Source organism: Streptopelia decaocto (assembly GCF_964273445.1).
Source record: "Streptopelia decaocto genome assembly, chromosome: 6".
NCBI lineage: Eukaryota > Metazoa > Chordata > Aves > Columbiformes > Columbidae > Streptopelia > Streptopelia decaocto.
The window spans coordinates 65,032,170-65,055,294 of record NC_138660.1 but is presented as its reverse complement, the minus strand read 5'-3'; the positions used below and the strand labels follow the sequence as shown (position 1 = coordinate 65,055,294).

Sequence of the window (23,125 nt, the reverse complement as noted above, 5' to 3'; positions counted from 1 at the left end):
AAAGAAAAGATAATAAGAATAAATAAATAAATAAATTTCAAGCTTCCCCTTAGATTATCACAATATCACAAATCCAACATCTGGCTCCTAAGCACTTACGATGGCCGCTCCAAATGGGTAGTTGACTTTGTGGCAAGGTGCTCCCTTCATTGTTCGTATCTTGTAGATGACACTTCCCCTTGACTTGCTCCACAGCAACAGGATGGCACAGGGAATACGTTTATATGGGTTTGGACAGAAGACTTGCAGTCAGTCATTAAGGCTATGTAAAAAATTGTGCAAAATTACATTAATTGCAAAATTTGTTGGAGTTCAAAGTATTTTCTACTTTACAGATTTAAAATGGAAACTTTTTTATGGAAAATATTGTTTTGTCCTGAATAAAAAAAAAAATCAGATTTTTGTTAATTGTGTATGCCTCAAAATACTGTATGGAGCATTAAAAATGAGTAAAAATGAATTTTATATCAGAATAAAAAGTGTTCCCCCACACCCACTAACAAGATCACATACTTTTCCTTACTGGCTTTGCAGAGAGTTCAGGCTTCAGACTTTGAATGTCTGTTTAACTGTTAAGGTGGGTGGGATTTCCTGAATCATTATGCATCCTTTGTTTTATTACTTTGCTTACGTGAACCTCATCACTTCTCCTCTGAATGAAAGTTCCCATCAAGATACCCACTTTTTAATCACCTGAACCTGACTGCAGGACTCAGCTCCCCATCATGCAGCTTTAACTTCTATTTATTTTTTCAGCCTGAGATTTTTAACTTTACAGAAAGACTGAGCTGTTGGCATGAACTGCATCCATCCATCGAAGCAGCACAGGCTTCTCAAGCTAAAATAGAACTAGAGTGGATTGAAGAGGCTGAACAAGGTATTCATCTACACTTCGCTCTCAAGTAGAGCAACCCAAATAATAACAGTGAAATCCGGAAGAATATCAACTATCTTGTGGAGGGTGAGAAAGAATGTGTCTGGAAAAACCATCCTGCAGATTCAATTCCTGCTTCAGAGCATCCTCGGGTGCTTCAGCTCAACAGCTATAGACAGCGCTGAGGCACTCAGAGCAGTAGGGCAGGAAGCTGGGCACAGGCAACAGTGGAAGAATAATGTTTTTATGATTATATATGTAATAAGCCGAGCTTGATCTTCATATTATGATTTTGCTATTCAGGAAAGCTGGGTCCCCTAAAGCACTTTGTAAGGTCAGTTGGGGGGCGCCGGGAAGTGGCACATGAGAGGCAATGGGGAGAACTGGCCCTTGGCCAAGGAACCTGCCCAAAAGTGGAAATAAACTTTTCCTGTTTGGGGGAAAAAAAATATATATATATATATATATATATATTTTTTTTTTTTTTTAAATGAAAGTAAAAAAAAAAAGGCAAATTTGGATGGGAAGGCTGTTTCCACAGCCAAGAAGAATTAGCCAAGAAGAATTATTTAAGTTGGCTAGTATAACCCGGCCAGTTGATTCTTTGCCTTTCATATTCCTACTTGCCTGCTTCCCTCCTCCTTGGGACCATCTGCAGAGAAAGAAGGAGCAGACAGATGTTCCTGGCCCGTGCTGCTGGGAGATCGGGGGCACATCCGAGCTTCTTGTCTCTCTTCAGAGGCACCCAGCTGGGAATCATGACTCACAGCTGGGTCACAAGGGTCTTGCCATCAACCTGGGAAGATGATGAATTTTCAAAACATTTGCAAATGTAAAAGAAAGGGAAGAAAAAAAAAAAAAAGAAATGAATTTACATGAAGGAAGGGAAAATTGTTCATCTTCTCTACCACTTCTGTTGCTTTTTGTTGTCCTTGGAAAGAGAGGCTATAAGGTGATGGTAAGAAAATGGTTACCTTGTCCCCTGAGCTCCCAGCAGCAGGCCAGCTTCCAGCCATTCTTTCTCCATGCCTACTTGAAAAAAGAAGAGATAGGAGAAAATCCACTCGGCTGGTGCTCAGCAGAGCCTAGCTCATCTACTTAACAATTTAAGCACAAAACCAACACCCCATCCTGCAAACATGACCCCAAAAGCTTATGCAGAGGTGGCCAAGAAGGACCCTATAGGATCCCCTATAGGCTAAGGATGCAGTAGGTGCTATGATGGCATCAGCCCCCTTTGATCTGCTGGATCCTGAACCCAAGAACTCCTAGACCCATTTTACAATGATGACGTAACCCACATAAGTTTAGATGTTGCTTATACATCCAAATAATACATACAGTGCAAAATAATGCTTAACAGTAGGTATTGGCATTATTCAACCTATCATGGATTTGTCCTTACATTGAAATTGAAAACTCATAGCATCCTACTCCACAAAGTGCTTAAGGGAAAGGAAATTTATTCTCTAGTTATGGTGATATTAAAACTTTGGTCATTCATAGAGAGATGGCTTTCCAATTTGTGGGGGACAATGCAAAGTGGAATGTCCACTGCATTACGAGTAACCAGGAACCAGAAGAAAGTGTAATTAGCTATGAAACACCAAGGGACTACAAGTCAATAAACTCAAAGCTTTTCTCCAGCAACAAGGATTGCACAGACTGGCTATGTCAAATGCAAGCTGGACCTGCCATGGTATGAGGAAAAAAGAGTGAAAGCGAAGAATGTATCATTGTAGGTTTGAGGAACACCATAGGATTTGATGAAAAGTCTATATTGTGCAATAGAACAATCCGTAATAAGAAGACTATAACAATTTGTAGTGTCATGTGGATGATAAAGAAGGAAGGGAAAAATACAACAGGGACTGGGCTGGAAAAGCATTACCAGGAAAAGGAAGGAGCTGATGAATGAGGACAAGAGTGTTATCCCTTCATGTCTAAAGGATACCTTTCATTCAGTTCCTCACAGGACAGGACATGAATGGCACTTTAGGAAAACTTACGACATGGCTGATGTTAATGGCTCGGAACACAGCAGGTCTCTTTTTTCCTCCACCTCTCTAACTGTTGCCATGTGAAGCACCGTCCCAGCTGAGTGCATTGTAGCTTTCCTCTTTGTTTCTCTCCACAGCTCGTATTTCTTTCATTCTCACACTGTATTTAAAATCATCACATCATTCATTTTTTGCAGGAACACTTTACTCCGCTGTATTCATCCCAGAGAAGGAGAAATTTTTCAATGTATTTTTTTCTGGCAGTGTTCATTCTCGTACCCTTTTCCTTTTGCAGTGACAGGCAGGCATCCTCTGATCCATTCAGAAATAAAGAACAAATGATATCACATCACTGTTATTGGTATATTTCATTACTATTGTTAGATTTCCTTTATTATGGTGTTTTTCCTCGGGATCTCTTTTTTCCAATATATTTTGCTATCAACAGGTTAGATTCAGGAATAGAATCAGAGTTAAGAAACCAGACCATAAAGTTGGTGTCTTCAGTAAAAGTGCAGAAAAGGAACTGAGTGTTGTGGTACATAAGCATTAAGCCTTTTTTTTTAGAGATACAAACAAGACATCAGAGCTAAAACGGTTCTTCCATGCAATAAATCTGTGTGAGTTACCCACCACAATGCTCAAGAGGTTTTCTACCTTACCTATTCTCAGGTGAAGTTAAGGTGCTCACTTAGCTCTGTCCCCCCGTTGTCCCTTCCATCCTTCCCACGGACACTCCTTCTCTGCCCTCCTGGAACCAAACCTCATCTCAGTTACTTCTGTCCCACCTTCATTGGCAAACCCATAATCCATCTGCCACCTCAAGTCCCCAAAGAAGAGTGTGACCTTCTTTGTTTGAAGGATTGGGATATTTTAGTCTATTTGTTTATTTATTTTTTTACATTTGAATATGGGAGCTCTTCTTGGAATATCACTCAGTGCTGTAATTAATTACCTGGTTTGCTTTATGCAGAATTTTTCCTTTAATGGGTAGTAGTGAGAAAGAATTGGAAGTAAGCTCGGAGATCTAACTCTGTGTCTTCTGGAAGTGATCTAACTGTTGGATCAGTGTGTCCTTGGCACATTTGTAGAACAAATTCATATGTCGGCTTCCACAAAGCACTGGCAGTGTCTAAGCTTGCCAGCTCTTCCGTTCTACTGCAAATGAAACAAAAATCAAACTTTAAATCCAGCCTCTGCAGCCTGTTCCAAGACTGAAATTTAAGCTTGCAGATCAGAGGCCACCTCTCCAATGTTGGCCCTGGTTAATCGAAAGCTTAAACAGACTCTTTTCTCAGATGTGGATTGGATACTGTTGAAACCTCGCAAAAAATATATATTCTTTGGAAAAAAAAAATTCAATGTGCCAGAGACGTTTTGAGACGTATTGATGGCTTGAGGTTTCCATAATTTAAAACACCTTCTGAATCAGGTAATCTCAACAGACTGGCACACCCACCTGGGCCAAAATTTCTTGCTTTATGTGTATATATTGCAGAAAGTAAAACAGCAAAAATGTTCACAACAGATTTGCTTAGCTGGCCCCACATTAATTGCTGCTGTGCCTACAGAAACTTCACCATAAACAGTCTTAACACTAGTTCCCTTTTAATCAAGCTCCTAATTTGCATCCTGTACAAGGTTTTAGCTTATAACTGATTTGAAAAGGCTGGCCTGTCCCTAGAGGGTTGGTACAGGATATTTTACAGGATATGATAAATAATATTTTAAAAACTCAAATAAACAAGGTCTCTCAATGTTTTTCCCTGTAAAGTTTTACTACATTTATGACAATTTAAATATGCCTCTTGAGAGCCAAACCGTGAAGATAAAGATTACAACAGGACCAGACAAGAAAGCACTTGCATTCTGAACACAAAGAGATTTTAAAAGTAGACAAGGCCTGACATTTACCCCATTTTTGGATGACCCAAAATACATAAATAAATTACTCATTACAGTCTCATTCTGCTTTTTCATATACCTATAGTAAAAATGAATCGTATTTTAATGCATGAAAACCAGGTGACAACATATTTGAATTCTGTATAAAAATAATGAGCTGTATTTTCATTTGAGATGTGTCAAAATAAAATACCACTGGGAGAAAGTGTGTCTTACTGAATCCTTTATAATAGGCAACATAACCAGCAATGTGTGAAACCAGAGAAATTCAAAACCGCATACTAAGAATCACCTTTAAAAGGTGGCGAGAGTAGGGTATCTTTTAATTCTTTCTGGCTCTTTCTATTAGGATGGGTCAGCGAGAGGAGAACCCTCAAAAAAATTCTGGGGTCTATTAGGGAAACAGTTGCTCTATGGCAGATATTGGTATTTTGAGTAAAAATAATGCCCACCAAAGTGTACGAACCCATAGCGGAGCTGCCTGGGGTTTCGGCTGAGCACAGGCAGGTAGAGGTTGAAAATTAGTCTGATATGACCGACTGTGTTCTGGATTTTTTTTACTTATTACAAACTCTACTGATTTTGCATGGGGGAAAAGAAATGGATTTCTGGTGTGTGAACATGTAAACCAAGAATGAATGAAACACCACCGTGACTTCTCTTCCTATGGCAGATACGTGACCACTGAATGCCCCGCTGAAAGGGGAAAAGAAAAAAGAAAAGAAAACGTGCATTTTTTTTTCTTCCACAGTTAACAGAATGAAGTAGAGATGGATGGAAAAGTGAACCCCAGGAAGGAGCATCTCTACCACCTCCATGAAGGAGGGATGTTGGAAAATACACCCCGTTCCTTGGGAGAGCATTAATAAAACTTCTTTCCCCTCCTCACAGAATCCCACAATGTCAGGAATTGGAAGGGACCTGGAAAGCTCACCCAGTGCAATCCCCCCATGGAGCAGGAACACCCAGATGAGGTTACACAGGAAGGTGTCCAGGCGGGTTGGAATGTCTGCAGAGAAGGAGACTCCACAACCCCCCTGGGCAGCCTGGGCCAGGCTCTGGCACCCTCACTGGGAACAAGTTTCTTCTCAAATTTAAGTGGAACGTCCTGTGTTCCAGTTTGTACCCATTACCCCTTGTCCTATCATTGGTTGCCACCGAGAAGAGCCTGGCTCCATCCTCCTGACACTCACCATTTATACATCTGTAAACATTAATGAGTCACCCCTCAGTCTCCTCTTGTCCAGCTCCAGAGCCCCAGCTCCCTCAGCCTTTCCTCACACGGGAGATGCTCCACTCCCTGCAGCATCTTGGTGGCTGCGCTGGACTCTCTCCAGCAGTTCCCTGTCCTGCTGGAACTGAGGGGCCACAACTGGACACAAGATTCCAGGTGTGGTCTCCCCAGGGCAGAGCAGAGGGGCAGGAGAACCTCTCTGACCTACTGACCACCCCCTTCTAACCCACCCCAGGTACCATTGGCTTCCTGGCCACAAGGGCCCAGTGCTGGCTCATGGTCACCCTGCTGTCCCCAGGACCCCCAGGTCCCTTTCCCCTACACTGCTCTCCTGACCCAAGTCTGTACTTACAGCAAAAGCTTCATCCAGTGATTTTGATTTCACCATGAGTGTTCACACATCTGTAGCAGCCGTTATCTTTAACTCAAATTGCGCCCGTACCATAGGTAATAACTGTACCTGCAAAGCATCTGAATATTTACAATGTACCCGTCCCTGCAAACAGCTTGCAGATGAACTCACAGTAAATCAACATTCATCCAAGTGCAAAACGGGTTCCCTCAGTGGGAGTGAGGTTTATTTTAGGCATTTTGCTCCTGTTCAAGCTGTACTTTAGGGTTACCTGTGATCCAGCTCGGAGTCTTCACCTCCCACTTTAACCAGTTGCAGCAATAACCAGTGGCTCAGCACAAGGGTGTAACTCATTAGCAACTTTCCTGCACCCTCCTGCACTTCTCAGTGTAACACGGTCTCACTCCAAACTCAGATGGGTGACAGATGCTTTTTCTCCCCCATCCCATTTTGTCAGCAGGATAAAAATAAGTGATTTAAATGAGTCTCTCTCTAGTACCCAACCAGCTAGCCCTGCCTGATATTTGTAGTCTAAATAATCGCCATATGTGGCAGTGGAATACAAGTTTGTAGCCTTTTTATTTCTTTAATTTTTTTTTTTTTTTTTTTACATAGAAGTTAATCCAGCTTTGAGCTGGATTAATTCCCAATGAGCCTTGGGGACAGACAGCTGTTTCTCTTCTTCTGCTTGGGAATATTGCCCTCAAAAATCCACCTATTACCAGTCAGCATCCCTGACGTACACAAGTCGTGCTCAGTTTTCAGCTCTTGTTCACACTCGGGGCAGCGTTGCACTAGTGTCTGCTGCTCAAACAAGAAGGAAAAAAGGAAAGAAAAAAAAAGAAGTAGAAAAGGTATGACATTTGGAAAGCTTTTGTTGACTATTTTGCCATGGAATAAGAAAGACTTTGAAACTCCCATCTTCATTGGGAGAGTTGGGAAGGAAGAATATTTGCAAAGGAGACATTTGACAGGAAAATCAGTATTAGCCTGTAGGGCAGTAGCGGAGCCAGATAAATCCTGTGCTGGCTCTTAAGGCTGAAACCTCATAGAAACAGTTTTAAGGAAACCAGCCCTGAAGTGCTTATTTACCCTCAGCCACATGACAAGCAGTGGTGAAAAAAAACAGCAGGAAAGAAGAGGAACAAAAGACTAAACCAAATATTATTCCCTACAAATAACTTCTATTTTTCAACCTGCTCATCCCCATAACCCCTCCATCCCCCCCAAAAAAAAGATGACTTCTCTACCTAGGTTACACATCCTTTCTTATTATTCCTTGGCCTGAGTACCCTAAAAATTATATCCACAGCCAAGAAAATTACACAGAGACCCTGTTTTGGCTGACAAGCACAGGAGGTGTATAATATCCAATAACTATAGTTCAATAGAACACTCCAGGAATACTATTTCTAAAGTAAGGCTGAAAAATCATACCTGAGGTTTGAAGGTAAAAGCAGTTGCTTGGCAGGATTTAGATCTCCATCTGTACCACTTTGTTTTCTCAAGCGGATTATGTAAGCAAGTCAACTCACACCTAAAATGTGTCTCAAGTTGTGTTTGTTCTGCTTTTTTATTGCCACATTTGAAAATTAATAATTCAATGTTCTAATATTAGCTGTCATCTTAGCTGTGATAAAATTAATAATTCATCAAACTGATATCAAACAAATGGCACCTTTTTATGCTGGATGAGAAATATACTTTGCTACATTTGTGGAGCTAAATTTGGTGAGATTCTCCACTTTATTTCAAATGAAATCATATTTTACCAATTAGTACGTCATTTTATCATCTTCATTCACTTTAAAATTATCCGTAAGGAAGGCTTTTGCATAGCCGCCTAGGTTGTTGGGGTTTTTTTAACCAACGTATTTTTTCCAGATGAGCCACAAGACAAGAACAATGTTTTCTGAAAAGGCAAGAAACACTCAATCATTTTTATGCCTTTTCCTCCTGATCACGCGCTCCCAGCTTTTCCAGGGAAAATATCCACCGTACCTGCAGTGCTCTGGCCAAATTCCAGTTCGGGTAATTACATTCAGCCCAAACTCTTCCTGGAGTTTCATCTGGAGAAGATATTCTTCTCTCCCTTTCCCCAGGACGCTGTGTAGGGTTGTGTGTGGTGTCAATCAGGTGCTGGACTCCAGAGGAAGGTGAAGCGAATTCCGAGCGGGGAGAGCGGCTCGTGCTAAATTCGCAAAGCGTTGGGAGATCCTTTGGGGTGAGAGGTGCCATGTAAACGTAAGGTCAGCGCCGTTATCTGGGGTGCAAATGCATTCAGTGTCGTGCTCAGAAGCCTAAGGAGGAAAAAAAATAAAAACAAGAAGATAAAAAAATTAAAAAAAAAAAAAAAAAGAAAAGAAAAAAGGTCTCTTGAAAATATTTCACATATATCCTGACACATATTTCACTAGAGCATGTGTATTCCCCAAAGGGTAGTTTCATAGCTTAAAAGATCTTCAGGAAAATGTGTGTTGGAAGGATGGAGCAGGGACAGATTGCGGCTGGGTCTGGGCAGGTGAATAGATCAATGTGTAGCACAGAGCGCGCTCCTCTGCCACCCTGCCTGCCCTGGGACAAGGGGGACAAAGGAGGGTCATCTTAGGTCTCCTATAGAGATGATCACCTTTTCTCTGTCCTCATTTGTTCTCTGATACTAGACCTCCAAACTGGCCTAAGCCCATGAAGATGAGCTGTGATGTCCCAACAGGGCCAGATGATGCACGCAGCATGGGCCAACCCAGCCATGGGGCCACCAAGCACCAGAACATCTGCTACAGCATTTGAGAAGCGAAGTGTGATAACATGCACTGCTGCTGCATCCCCTTTGTTACAATTCAAAAACTCCTGAGACCTCTTTTTATTAGTAGAAGTTGGTACCATATCTTCCTGCAAGTCAACCCCCACATTCTTCCATCCTTTCTTCAGATTTGCATTACAATATTACATTAGGTATATCACATTACGTATTTGCTTTAGTCCCCATACAACCTCCATAACTTCTCACTTCACTTTTCTTTCCTTTTTCTTTCATTGGTCCTCAGCCACTGGATGAAATCCCGATTGAGTGATGGGGGATCGTGATTGCTGTCACCTAAACATCCTTAAAGGGACAGACCTTCTAATGGAAATTGAATCTGAAAGGCTGGATTCCATGGGGAAATTTCAAATTGACAAATTTTCTGAATGGATCTCTTCTAACCTTACTGCATATAATATATGCATTTATTGAGCTTAATTTTTGGTTAGTATCAAAATGTATTGATCTGCAAGATAAATATTGACTTGACCTCGGTTTCTCTCAGTCTATATTTACTTATTGAGTCAATAAGTCTAGAAACTGATCTGACAGGAGTCAATAATGTTTTAAAATTCTCAAAATAGCAGCTTTCCTCTAAGGTTGCAGTTCTTTATTTTAAAGTTACTGCCTTAAATACATAAAATGCTCAGGAGAACTCAACACTTTACTGCACAACGCCATTGGGTAAACACGCAAATGCCAGGAGACCTTGATGCGACTTGAGGCCAACTGTGCCATTTCAGCACTGGCCAAGCTATATTGTGAATATTTTAACAGTGACCTACTGCAGTCCATCTTTTGCCCTGTGTATCCTAAAAAAATTGAGCTTATCTCCAGAGGTTATGCCTGCATATCACTGATTGGATTTGTCAAGGCTAAATTGTCTTCAGCCTTGGGAAAATGCAAAGCTTGCTGCTGGGTAAAGGTTGTCATCATGAGAATGCCCTCCCTGCCTTAATTTCTCTGCTTTGTGGGTCGTAATTAACCCAGCAAGATTTTTAGTGTCAAATGTGATCATATTCTTTCCATTTCCTCCCCTGTGGTGGACAAGTCTCCACTGGATAGTACAGTCTTCATCCCTTTTTTTCCTCATAGTGGCCTTATAGAAAAGGTCTTCAGGAATCAGAAGCTCAGTTTCCCATCTTGAGGTTCCTTACAGAGCACCTTCATTAGGAGGTAGTTTGGTAAGTCCTATTGCTTGAGCACAGTGCTGCTCTAATACCTGAGAAAATGCTGTAATGTGATGTAACTGAAACACTGTCAATGTCAAGTGTTGCCCTATCCCCTAGAGACCGGTCACCCTTCCGTGAAATAGAGGCAAAACAACAAAAATGAAGACAAAACAGACAACAAAAAGACACCGAAGATTGCCCCAATATTGTTTTCTGGGATGAAACTGTCAAATATTCATTCTCCTTCACTGCCAAAAGGAACCAAGGGGTGTATCAGGTATTCTTAAGTGTTGCTGAAGGGAGAAGAAAAAAGTGATCTGTCTATATTTTTTTCCCCAGGAAAATGTCCAGAATTTCATATCAGTAGTAGAGAAGATTGTGTACAGGATAATAGGTTCGAATTAAAATAGTCTTATGCTGGTACTCATTTACCTGCGTATTTTAAGAGTGGGTGAAGCATGAAGCGAAGCATGTAATATACTTAAGAACACATAGGTACAATTAAGCAGGAAGGAAAACAATTACTTTTCATTCTCACTGTGTTAATATTGCACAGAAAGGACTACCAATGGCTGAAAAACAGTTTTCTAAACTGAAGGGTGAAAACGGAAGATGAAAAACTCCCATATTGCCATTTCTATGGATGCAAAAACCCATGCGAAAGTGGGCAAAGCAAAATTCCTAAAGCCAGAGAAGAGCAACCACTCCATAATGCTTAACAAGCCAGGAATCATTGCACAAATAGTGTGAGATATTGTTTCCAGTCCCCAGTTACAGGGAACTCGAATGAAAGATTCTCTCGATCATCCGTCCCCAAGCCGTTCCATCCCGCTATTCACTTTAATTAAACACAGAGATTTACAGCTCGGGTAAGTTCCTTGGGCAAAAACTTCTGTCTTGGGCCATGCAAATCGTTAATAGAGTCAGCCATGGAGCGAGGCCAACTGGAAAGGCAGAAAGGGAAAAGAAAGAGGTAGGGCAAGGCACGGCCGACACCGAGATTGGGTAAGGAAAGGGCTGAGCTGGGTCTCCCCTTCCCTCAAACCCAGCCTTGCTGTTCCTGCAGTTGGGCAATCCTCTTGCAAAAGAGGAAAGATGGTTTGCAGTTTCTAGCTAAGAGGAGGAGTCCTTCCCTAGAACTGAAAATAATCATTCCTGATCCGAACAAGCCGATTTCTATGAAAAGAAAGAACTCCTGATTTCAGGAATCTGCAGTCTCCCAATGCAAAAAAAAAAAATTGCTTTGCTGAAAACCTTCCAGCCAGTCTCTGTGATTTTAATTAAATAGCAAAGGCCATGTGTCAAAATTCAGTCTCCATCCCCGTTTACTTGTGGGTGTTGAAAAATAACCTAAAAAAAAAAAACAGTTTGCTCTTTACTCAGCAACTTGAATGGATTTCAACTCATTTTGTAGTTGTGAGGAATGCTCACAAAGACAGAGATTTTCTTGACTGAGATCATCAGAGCCCAGAGCTGAAGCAATTGTGCAACTGAGAAATGTATTCAGGCTTATTTCACAAGAATTATTTACTCTTTAAACTATTAATTCACACCTATGAGAAAAAAAAAAAAAAGGTTGATAAAAACTCTCTATCTCCCCTGATATCATCAAGATGATTATCTGAACAGAGGCCTGATTTTCTCCAGCAGCCAAAGTAAGGAGAGTGTTCGTCTGAGGTCCTTTAATTCAATAGGCCCTTGAATTGTGCCTTTGCATCCTCATAGCCTGATACTTGCAGGAGGGAGAGACTTATTTTCATTTTCTGTGCTCTAATTTCTAATAAACAATAAGCCGATCACAGCCTCCCTCTTTTGTGCGAGTGGAAATAACCATTTTTTTACTATTATTTTTTTAAATATTACAAAAAGGGACAATATGCTAAAAATATGCAGTGAACAAATATCATCTGTACAGACTGGAAGAGAACCTTCATAAATTAACCTTATTAGTGCATTACTGTAAGCGAATGCCAAAAAAGCTCCTAATTTGCATTAAGATAGATTTTTCAGGTTGGCTGCATGATTTAATTAAAGAAAAGATTAAGAATCATTAAACAAGCTGCTCTACCTTGCAATAACAGAATTCATATCTGATTCAGGTTAACGAAAACACAGATGGTGATTTGGTAACTGTTGAGTTGCTGTAACAGAATGAAAATGATCACATTAGTTCTCTGGAAATGTGAGGGAATTTGAAAATTAGCATGCAGATACATTGTATGGTGCTAGACAGCTTGGTCTGCTTGGATCATCACTGATTACTCTTTGTTTGGGTTGGCAACACTGAACTTAATAAATGAAAAAATGTTCCAGTATACCACAGTTGGAAACTGTTCAAGGTTGAAATAGGTGTGCAGACTTTCAAGAAGAGAGAGTTAAGTAAACAAATGTCAATCAATTTGGGGCTGGCAACATTTTTTTCTTCCAGAATGTCTGTTCTTGAGAAGCAAGTGTCATCGGAATTGAAATCCTTTGCTTGATACATATGTTCATGTGGTATTTATTATTACAAAGGTATTTTAAATGCATATCGTTCATTTACAAAGGAATCTCTTCAGTGTTTTGATATTAAAAGTGGAGAAGAGCTCCTAGGAAAATGTGTCGGGTCATATATGTTATTGACAAAGAAATCAAACTTGATGAAAAAAAAAATGGTTATAACAGAAGGAGATGTAAAAATATAGGTTAAACCCCTTCTAAATATTTCAGTGAATTCAGTAAGGCACATAAATGATCATTGTCACCCCATCTGGGAAAGCAGAGTCTGGGCAAGTGCAGTCGTAATTTCTTCAGCATATGAAATTTTCAAGGCACTCTCACAGAGATAACTGCATTATACAGTTTATAATACCTGAATCACAGCAACCTTACGACTCCAAGCACGAGATTTTTATGATGGATCTTGCTGAGAACGGTGCACACGCTCAGATCAACACCAAGTTTACCGACATATATAGTGACTCATTTTGTTGCATTAACAGTAAGACAGCAGAACGGGAGGGTGTCTTCTCATTCTTAGAGGTTATTTTTCCTTTTCTTTTTGACTTCTTAATTTTATTGCAAATGACTTCTAGGCCAAAAGGTTGTGCATAGGGTGTTACGACAAAAAGGAGGTTGTAACACTCAGACTTTTAGGTTAAAATGTTCTTTGCTTATCACGTGTTAAGATCTTTCAGAAATGATGTAATGCACCAGGGACTATGGTGCTACATTTGCAAACCACCTTTTTTTTAATCATTAATTGACATCATATAATAATGTCCAGCTCACTACTCCCAGAGTGATGGTAATTAATCTTGTGGAAAAAAAATGACATTTTTAGCTTTTAGCATAAAAAGGTCATAAACAGGTTGTCTTTGGTTTAACTGGATTTTAACCATCTGATCAAACTTTCTTTTTTTAACATTTCTTTAACATTACCTTGTTTTTTTTAACACTTACATACTTAACGCTTGTATATAATAGAGATAGCCTCAGCGACTTGGCAACATTTGAAAGCACACATGTTATTACAAACAAGTGTGTCTTAGTTACAAATGAAACCTTTGCTGTTCTTCCATGACTAGCACTTTTTTATGGCTTTAGAAACTGTTTGGTACATGATGAGTGATGGTACTGCAAAACATTGATTTTCTTTTTTTTTTTTTTTCCTTTTTTTCCACCCTTCTCTCATTTCTGAGCCATGGTATGTTCTCAAACAAGGTAAACCACAGGGAAAAATATCATTAAATATTTTCTCAGTACTCCAGCCTGTCATATACTGGCTAAGCATCCTGTCTTTGTACTGATCACGCTGCTTGCAGTTTTCAGATAATTGCAACTCCATCTCCCTCCTTGGCTCTTCGAGCAAGAATGTAAAGGGCTGTGAATTGCACACAGAGTCTTCTCTGTGAAATTGTACAACCGAGGAAGATGTTAAGGGGTTATGCTGTGCATGCCAACATAGAGTGTTAGTTGGAAAGGATTGGATTAGTGACTAAAGAGAATAGATCAGGATATTAACTGCCAGCTATCAAATGATCACAGGATATTTTGGTAGTTGCTGCTGCAAAACTGAGCAGATCTTTTTAATATTCTGCGTTGTTTCCATGAAAGCTACAAGGAGCAAAAGAGGATATTTGGTTCAGTGTTTGATTTATATTAGTGCATTTTTGTTTGGATGAGGACTGTGAGAACCCAGAGGTTTTTGGTTCATGGGATATCTGGCACGTTGCTTTTTTGGTTTTGATTCAAGCGGGTTCACATCCCCCGAGTTTCACTTTGACTTTTGGGTTTGAACAAATCCAAAAAAGTCAAAACAAGCCCCTGATGAAACAGCTAACTTTCACATGGTTTCCACCCAAAATTATAAACTTTGCCCCCTTCACAACCGAAAGACTGCATTGGAAGAGATACACTTTCCAAAGGAGATATTTTTAAGCTAAGAGAGGAAGATGACCCAAATTCTTCTGTTTTCTCCAGCTTGCAGGGCTCAAACATCCAACTGACCTCCTCAGAAACCATATTTACCAGAGAGGTAGTTCTGCGTGTCGGAAAAAATCAGAGCAAGGGCTTGAGTCCTCTCCTGGCATCTTTCTTGAGAAAACACGAATACGTCATTCCTACCTCCACCCTTAAATTCATTTGCGCTGGGCATTTCAGTGACGGGTTAAGCACACAGACTTTCTGGACATAACTCTGGCCAGAAGATGCCATTCCCCTAAAAGAAATCTTTCTCACATTCTGTGGGGTCATCTAAAATGGAAGCTTCAGCAAAGACGTTTGGATGCTTGACAGGACCTTCTTGTAAACGATGTGTCCTTGGCCAGTTCAAGAATACCTCCCATGTGAATATATCACAGAAAATCATGCATACAGTTCTGGCCCTTGTTAGGAAAAAAAAAAGAGGAAGATAATGAAAAGCAGAGAAAACTCTGAACATTCAGGAATAACTTCCACAAATATCCTCAAAGGAGAAGATTACATATTCCAAATCAAATACCTCTGAGACCTACTTATTCCTGTAGGCCCCTTCTAAAAAAGTATTATTCGCCGTTTTCAATTTGTGCTTCTGCTAAATCTTATTGTATCATCATGCTTTTCTCAGCTGATTGGACTCAGATAAGAGTTACATTTGTATTCCTTCTTTTTTTTTTTAATTATTTTTTTACTAGATTTATGCATTTCCTCAAAAAAATATTTAGTACTTTTTACAATGAAAACTTGTTACTGATATCAACTTACCATTCTTCAATGTAAACTAATAGTGTTGCATAAGGAGATAGAGGTAAAGCATCAAGAGCAGCAAACAGGAGTTCTTGGACACTTTCTCTCTCTTGCTCACTCTCTTTTTTTATTGTTTTTTCCCCTTTTTCTTTTGGCAGAATTGTCTTGGTGTCTTCAGGGTGTTTGGTACTCCCATGCAAGAAATTACAGCATCTGGCAGCTCTACCCAGGTTATCACTACACATCTAACACTGGATATATAGCTGACATTTCATGGGATGCTGGAATGTGCTCCATTATCTCTGTAGAAGCACTTTGTAAACTTGGATGGGATCCAATTAAGGAGCCAAAAACAATACTGTGGAAATTACCTGACAGGTCAAATCTATAAAAAGTGAGTTACAAATGGCATAAGCTACAGCAAATAATTCTCACGAATATGCCTTGAGAATCCCAAAACTTTAAAATTATGTCATTTAGAGTAATGAGGACATTTTAATGTTTTAACATGACAAATAACAAAAAGAATCTGAACTAATGTATTAACTAACATAGAAATACATTAGTTATGTTTGTCTGAAAATCTGTCAGCTTTAAATACTTGAGCCAGCCTTATTTTCCACGTGTTTGGGATGTTGGACACTGGCAAACAGCGAATAACTTTAAGTCACACACTGAAATGACCTTGTGGGTGGATTATGGGACCCCCGAGAAGCACCAGGCAGCACCGAGCGGTGCTACCGGATCAGACCTCAGTTTCTGTTCCCATGACACTCGAAAGAGGCAAAAGAGACACATTTCCCACAAGTGTGTAAACATAACGCAGCTTCAAGCAAAAGTGGTGAGAAAATTTTGGATTTTTTTTTGGTTTTTTTTTGGTCAATGCATCTACTCCATGTCACTGCTGGGAGCTGGGAAATTACCAGTGTTGCAGTAAAATAGACCATGGGGTCTTTACGAAACAGGATGAAATGTTTGTATTTGGCTATTACAGTGGTAGCCATTAATAAGAAGCAAGAAAAAAAGCAAGCTAAGATAAATAAACATATTAATTATGTGTCAAACCACAGGACATCTCTTAGGACACTGTGGAGGGAAGACTCAAACGCTAGAGCTAACTTTGCTTCATTTCAATGTATTTCTTGATGAGCTTTATTGACCTTCAGGGACAAATGAATCTCAGAAATAGTATTTGGTATTGTAACCTTCTGTATTTCCTCATCATGCTTAAAAAGGGGATGATGTCCATCCAGAAAAGAATCTACATGGTGGTAATACATGCGATCTTCTTGACTTAAATGCATCCCTGTGCCCAGGTGGGTAGCAAAGACCAGTGTCCTTATGTCTAAACCTGCACTAGAAGCTATTTAATTACAAAAGGACGAGTATTTCCCTCCTTTCCTACTCCTACTGAGAGAATTTTAAATTCACTCAGCTCATTCCCCATAATTTCTCTCAGTAGCCCAATAAAAAGGATCATTTTGTGTTTTTCAAAATCAAAATTCAGAGGGAAAATGCAGCCACATGAGAAGGGCAGAAATAACTTTCAGATTCTTTGCTCCAGTGTATAGAATAAGTCCCTTAATTAAAGGAACTCTCTGGTCAAGCTGACACTTCTTTTTTTTTAATTGCAGCCTCTTGTCACTGTGTGATTTATTTTATTTTAATTCGTCGGGGTGTGTGAACGTTTCAGAGCGCCCCAAACGAAATCGGGGCTGTCAAAAGATGCAATGCTGCGTCATCACATAACTGATGGCCAGGAGCCAGCTCTGTCAACACTTGGCTTTGTACTGTCCGGGGGAGAGAAGCTGATTCTTCAGCAGTGTCTAATCAGTTTAAAACAAATCTGGAAGATGTTACTAGAAGACAAGATGAGATCCAGGCCACAGCAGCCTCTGAATACAAAGAAGTGAAAGATTTCATTCGAGAAGAAAATTAAAGAGGTGGAAACAACACTTGACAGTTTCAACACGATTGCAACTGTGAATAAGAAGGAGTGCGCTGCTGGTTTAGGAAATGGGGCTACTGGTACCTAGAGAAAGGACCTTGTTATGTCCCCTCTGCTGTAGCGACAGAAATATCAGGGAATTACATCTCCCATTCAGCAACAGAAAATTTCCCGTAAGTTCATCAGAACCTGATTAATTCTTGAAAGTAAACCAAAGACAAATAAGTTGGAGGGTAAGGACGGCGGGGAACAGTTACCTAATAAATCACAGGAGGTGTGTATACATATATATATAAGGTAAATATATATTTTGCATGTTGCTGTCATGGGGAAGGAGTCAGGAAGGAGCAGTAATGTGCTGCCTTTCTGGCAGCTGCTCAGTGGGAGCTGTGAGTTCCCATCATCTGCCCCAGGACAGGTAACCCCTCAGGAGCCCAAGCAGCAGCACCTTGAAGAGATGCCACATCATCATTTTTAATTTTTACCCCCCAAGCAGCATGCTATAATTATGAGAATTCATTTATTTTCTCCTTGTTAAAGGGAGGAACAATAATTCCCAATAAAAAGAAAATGCTTTCCTTCTTGCAGAGACTCAGAGTACCAGGATGTATTCCTCTTCCTAATCAGCTCAGAAAACAAAACACAACATACGTTTTCCTCACACTTTAGACATTTTACAGTATTTTGTCCTTACTGCTTGTCTTCCTTCAGAGATCTCTTCCCTTATTTCCTTCCTTTTGATTACCACCCTGTTGTTGATGGCATGGACGTTGGCTCCAAAGCATTAAAGGGAGCAGAATAGGGCTGCATCTATTAAACCTCCCCAGCTTGTTTTGTGTAAAGCGTGGTGAAACGTTCTTTCACCTGTCATGGGAACTAACATGTGAGCTGAGACAAGTTCCTCTACCTCTCTGTAAAATGCTGCAATGCATCTTTTGCACCTTACACGAGAATTTTTCTTGTGGTCTCTGAAGCAGGTCAGATAACTTTAGCTACTTTGGCAGCAGCTGAATGGATAGGATGTTATAAACTCTAATTTACCATCTTTGGTAATGTTCTGTGTTTTAAATACTGACAGATGACAGATCTACTTCAGTTAAACCCCTAAATATCTGCACGCTTGTCTAGACTTGTTCATAGACCCATTGATTTTAAGTCCTGCATGAACCCTGACTTGGTGTCTCCTGACCAGAGTGGGCCATGGATTTTGAGCTATCCCATTTACCCAGTGAGGTCCTGGGTCACACTTGGCTATTCTGGATTCTCAAGTTTTCCTCCTTCTATTGCCTGACCCCACACAATGTGCTGAATTCCACTCCACCAACGTCTACTGCTGCTGGATCCAAATCTGTTCAGATTGTGTATCAGCATCTATAAATATTGGTGTTCTAGCACTATGGAGCATTTTTTAATTAGCACAGGGCACTGTAGCACGCTTTAATAATTGCTTTCAGCCTCTTGTCTTTGTTCATTCCTCCTTTCAAATCAGTAATTCCATTCCCTTTTTTTCGCTTTTACTCTTTTCATCGTCTCATCAATGGCAATGGACACTACATGACCATTTGGAAGACCTGAAAGCTTCTGCTCACTCTCACTTTCTCTGCTCTCTTCATGCTCACCAAGATTTTATTTGCCACAATATCCTGGCAGGGCTGGCATCCTCTTTGTCTGCTTTGAACCTTGCCTGTCCTGGGATGTGCAGGATCTGGCACATCAGGTATAAACCCTCTAACAATGCTCTGAGCGCTTTTTGTTTCAAGCCAGGCATCAAATCAACCATGGGCCACTGAAGCTGCTGAAGCAGCTGCAATGGAAGTGGGGGAACTGGCCAAAGTGACAGACCTTCCCTGGGAAGCGCATGGGAGATCCCAGTACTGCTTCCAATAGAAGCTTCCCATAATAAACACTAACACCACGACTGACAGCAATTACAAATCTTGTTCCTAAACTAAATTACAGCCCTAGCTGAGGAAGCAAGGAGGGATAAAATATACACTGTGGCAGAAAAACCTTCAGCTGCTTAAGTTCTTGTCACCCCATGTCAAAACTCTCCTGGGTGCAGCCTCGAGGACATATCAGCTGTGTTGCTCACCTTGGGAAGAAGCAGAGGGGATGCTACAAGCTTAGCTGCATCCTTTAGTTTGGACTGCTGCATCTTCCTCATCTTTGGGAGATGATCCCACAGTTCCCAACACAGGAGCTGGTTTGCAGGTAAAGGCCTGAGTCCACAGCATCTTCCACCAGCGCAAAGCATACAGCTGTGCAAGAAACACTTTCGTAATCGTGAGAAAAAAGAGAGAGAGAGAAAAACACAACCCAAATTCTTAAACATATTCAGTCTCAGCTGGAATTCGGACCAAGAGATGGACTAGCTCTTACTTATCCCTCAGGCACATTCACCCCTCTATATAATTAAGCTCTTGGGCTGTTTTGTTAGTGTTGAGAAGCAGGCTTTGCCAAAAGTCATCTGGCTTTCTCCCTTAAAACAGTGACAGGTTTTTTCCCCCCTTCTTGCTAAAGAAACCTTTCAATTTCAGTGCTAGTGCGCTTTAGGTATAATTATTTTTTTTTTTCTTTTTTACCTTTCACAGTGTTATTTCCTACCCATAAAATTATACAAAAATGGTCATCAGTGAGCCTGCTGAAAAGACCAGCCACCATACATTGCAGAGAATAACCTTAATATTTATAAAAAAATAAAGACCATACTTCTTTGAAAGATCTTGCTCTAAACAAACTGAATTATTCATGCATAGAATTGTACAGCATTAGAACACCTGTTTTCAATCATGCATAATATAAAATCACTCATTACCTCACAAGAGCCTCTACATCTCCAGCAATCAAATGGCATTGAAACAGCGAAACAGGTGCTTGGCAGGTGGATCCAAACAGATGTTTTGGGCTTGCTTGTCTTTTCTTGTACAGGTGTGGTGATCTTGTTTTCAACGGCATAATTGCTATTTGAATAGGTGATGTTTAATTCTTACGTGCTTTAATATTTATTTTTGCTTCTTCAATTCTTTTTTTTCCGCTTTGCAAACTGCAGGGGCTCGGAGCAGCTTATGAGATGCATGAAACCTCCCAGCTGAATTGCGAGGTAGAGTAATGCAACGGAAAGTACTGTTCCTCTTCCTCAGACCTTCATCCCACAAATCCTTGCCAGTGAAACGTTGTCTCTTTTCTAGACAGCTTGTGCAAAACCACTGCAGAGACTACCACACTCTCATCCAGGGACCAAGGTGCATTTCCTGAAGGATATTTGAGCATCGGGTGTACGGAGGTAGGATAAACCTTCATGGAAATAATTAAAACCTGGGAATAGAGGAGATCTCTGCATGATTTTCCAGGATACAATGATGCATAATTTATAGTTGTCTGACAATGCTGACAGCCCCAGCACCCTGATGTAAAGGACAACAAGGTTACATACCTTCTGCCTGGGCTCCTGTCTTCATGCGGGCTCCATGGGAGCGTGTCACAGAGCCTTTGCTAAAACAGTGCCTGTGGACACGGCACTCTACAAAAGCTGCAGAAAACACTGAATCTGCAAGGAAAAAAAAAAAAAAAAAACAGAAAAAATTATAAATCTCCCTTGGAATTTAGAGAAAATGAATCAACAGTGGCCAAAAAGTACTTTGGTGCTTCCAGGCTTCAAGCACTGATTGCTGTTTGGCCAAAACAGACATGTTCCCACTCTTACTTCAGTTTGCAGCAGCAAAATGGCAAAATCATTAGAAACCGCTTAGCACCCCGTCTGGCATCTCAACAGACAGGCCAAGGACCAGCAAACTGCAGGGGGGCGTTTATTGCTCTGACAAGTCACCTGTGCCCAGGCTGGTTTTGCTCCTCATGGTCCAACACCTTGGGGACAGAGAGATAAACATGGGGTGCAGTGACCCTCATCGGTGCTTCACGCAGGTGGGTTAAGCGCAAAACAATTTTTCGTGGTTAGCATGTAGTGCTTCTAGGATGTAAAACTGAGTTGTTTTATGCCAAGCCGTTGTATATCGTGGACCAGGGCAGTGAAGTTTTTGCACCACGCCACCGTTAGATTAGCCCTGATTGCACAGACAGTGGTTCACTCAGCGTTGATGTGCCCTAAAAGATGTGCTCCAGTTCAGTGCAGGGGAAAATTAGTCTCTGGAGTGAATCTGTTACAAGATCAGAAGGAAAGTGCTCTCCCCAGGTTGTTGAAGACTACCCAATAATACTGGGCAATATTTGGTTCAGGATGCCAGTGGACTTCTCTCTTGTAACAAGGAAATTGAAAATCCATTTTTGGCCTAGCTATGTGTATTATAGTCCACTATTTAAAAACAGCCACATGGTAGGGTAAGAAAAAATAGTTTGTATGAATTACAGTACCCAGATATCACAAATATCAGTGTCATGTTAAAAAACAGAGAAACTATACACAATGTAATCTGTTTACCTAGGTGACAAAACGACATTTCAGTTACGTCTGTCATGAAGGCTGTCAAACATCTCATGGTGTTCAACTACTCAGTAATGAATAGGGGAGTATCATTACAAAGGATTATTTTTTTTCCTTTTGTTAATTTGATTGCAAAATAAATAGATAGAGAGATTGTTAGTAGGAATATCCATAGTTCCTTCCTCTCCTCTCACTCTACCTGGATGTGGAGGAGAGTAACATGCAGCCTGAAACTTCTATTAGAGAGGTCCTCCCTCAGGTTGATATGCTGGAAGCATATATACATATATAGCGATAAAATATGTATCTATACGATACTAAAGATGATAAAGCGGTAGTAATAGACTGTGATCAGTGTCAGTTCTTAGGCCAATACAGAGAAAATAATTTGTACAAGCACACTAATTCAATTATTTTGCCTTGGTATACCATAATAATCAAACCTACTATATTTTTCAGTGTCAGATATCTCATTTTTCTTTGAGTATTAGCAGCTCTTGTCATTTCCAAGCAAAAATGGCAAAAGAACCTTGGAAATTAAGGGATTTACTCTGGAGTTACCTCAATGAAATAGGTGTTTGCATGTCAGGGTAATAGGAACAGTTAATGAATCTGTCCAGAGCTAAGTATGACAGTATTTAGATGACACAATTACCTTAACAAGTAGGAAACCAAGACTGACAACTACACATAAATTTGTACATGTATGTATCTATATAGCTCACACTTACACTGACAAGAAGTACATCTAGAGTTAATTTCTATGCTTATTCATGTGTAGCAATTAAAATATGCAGGAAAAAAAAAAAGAGAGAAACAAAATTCTACCAGTACATGATGGCTTACCTATCCAAAACGTGCCCCGAAACAAGAACTCTTCCAGAAATGGCAGGTGCCTCTTCCCGCCCTCATTCACAACCATCCTTCATCCTTCTTCTGTGGTCAGCACAGGGACAGGAGGATCCATTCCCAGCTGAAAAGTCGAGTGAAGGCTTGGGCTCCAGAAAACCTTCCTTAAACACATTTCCTTAGACACTCTGAAATTCTTGTATTTCCAGGTCACATATGTGTGATTTCTAATGTAACTTTAAGTGGAAGAACAGTACAGACAAATAGAAAATGAATCAATAGATCCGGGATGAAATTAAAGCTCAGCAAACGCTTCCCAAATTCCATTTGGGAATAATTTCTGAA

The 23,125-nt window shown here is 40.3% G+C and overlaps 2 long non-coding RNA genes across 3 annotated transcripts; both read right to left on the bottom strand.

Moving 5' to 3' along the window:
* Positions 1 to 1,507: 1,507 nt before the first annotated feature.
* On the bottom strand, positions 1,508 to 3,140 carry LOC309441151. 2 transcript variants are annotated; one of them, XR_014184316.1, is made up of 3 exons: positions 2,884 to 3,140; positions 1,849 to 1,906; positions 1,508 to 1,670 (listed from the first exon to the last, which is right to left on the bottom strand). It is a non-coding gene; the product is annotated as an uncharacterized lncRNA (long non-coding RNA). The 2 variants fall into 2 exon arrangements; XR_014184317.1 differs by having other exon boundaries at positions 1,849 to 1,903.
* A 4,942-nt stretch (positions 3,141 to 8,082) lies between these two features.
* Positions 8,083 to 19,740, bottom strand: LOC309441152. Its single transcript, XR_014184318.1, has 3 exons — positions 19,586 to 19,740; positions 8,367 to 8,665; positions 8,083 to 8,277 (listed from the first exon to the last, which is right to left on the bottom strand). It is a non-coding gene; the product is annotated as an uncharacterized lncRNA (long non-coding RNA).
* Between the last annotated feature and the right edge of the window lie 3,385 nt (positions 19,741 to 23,125).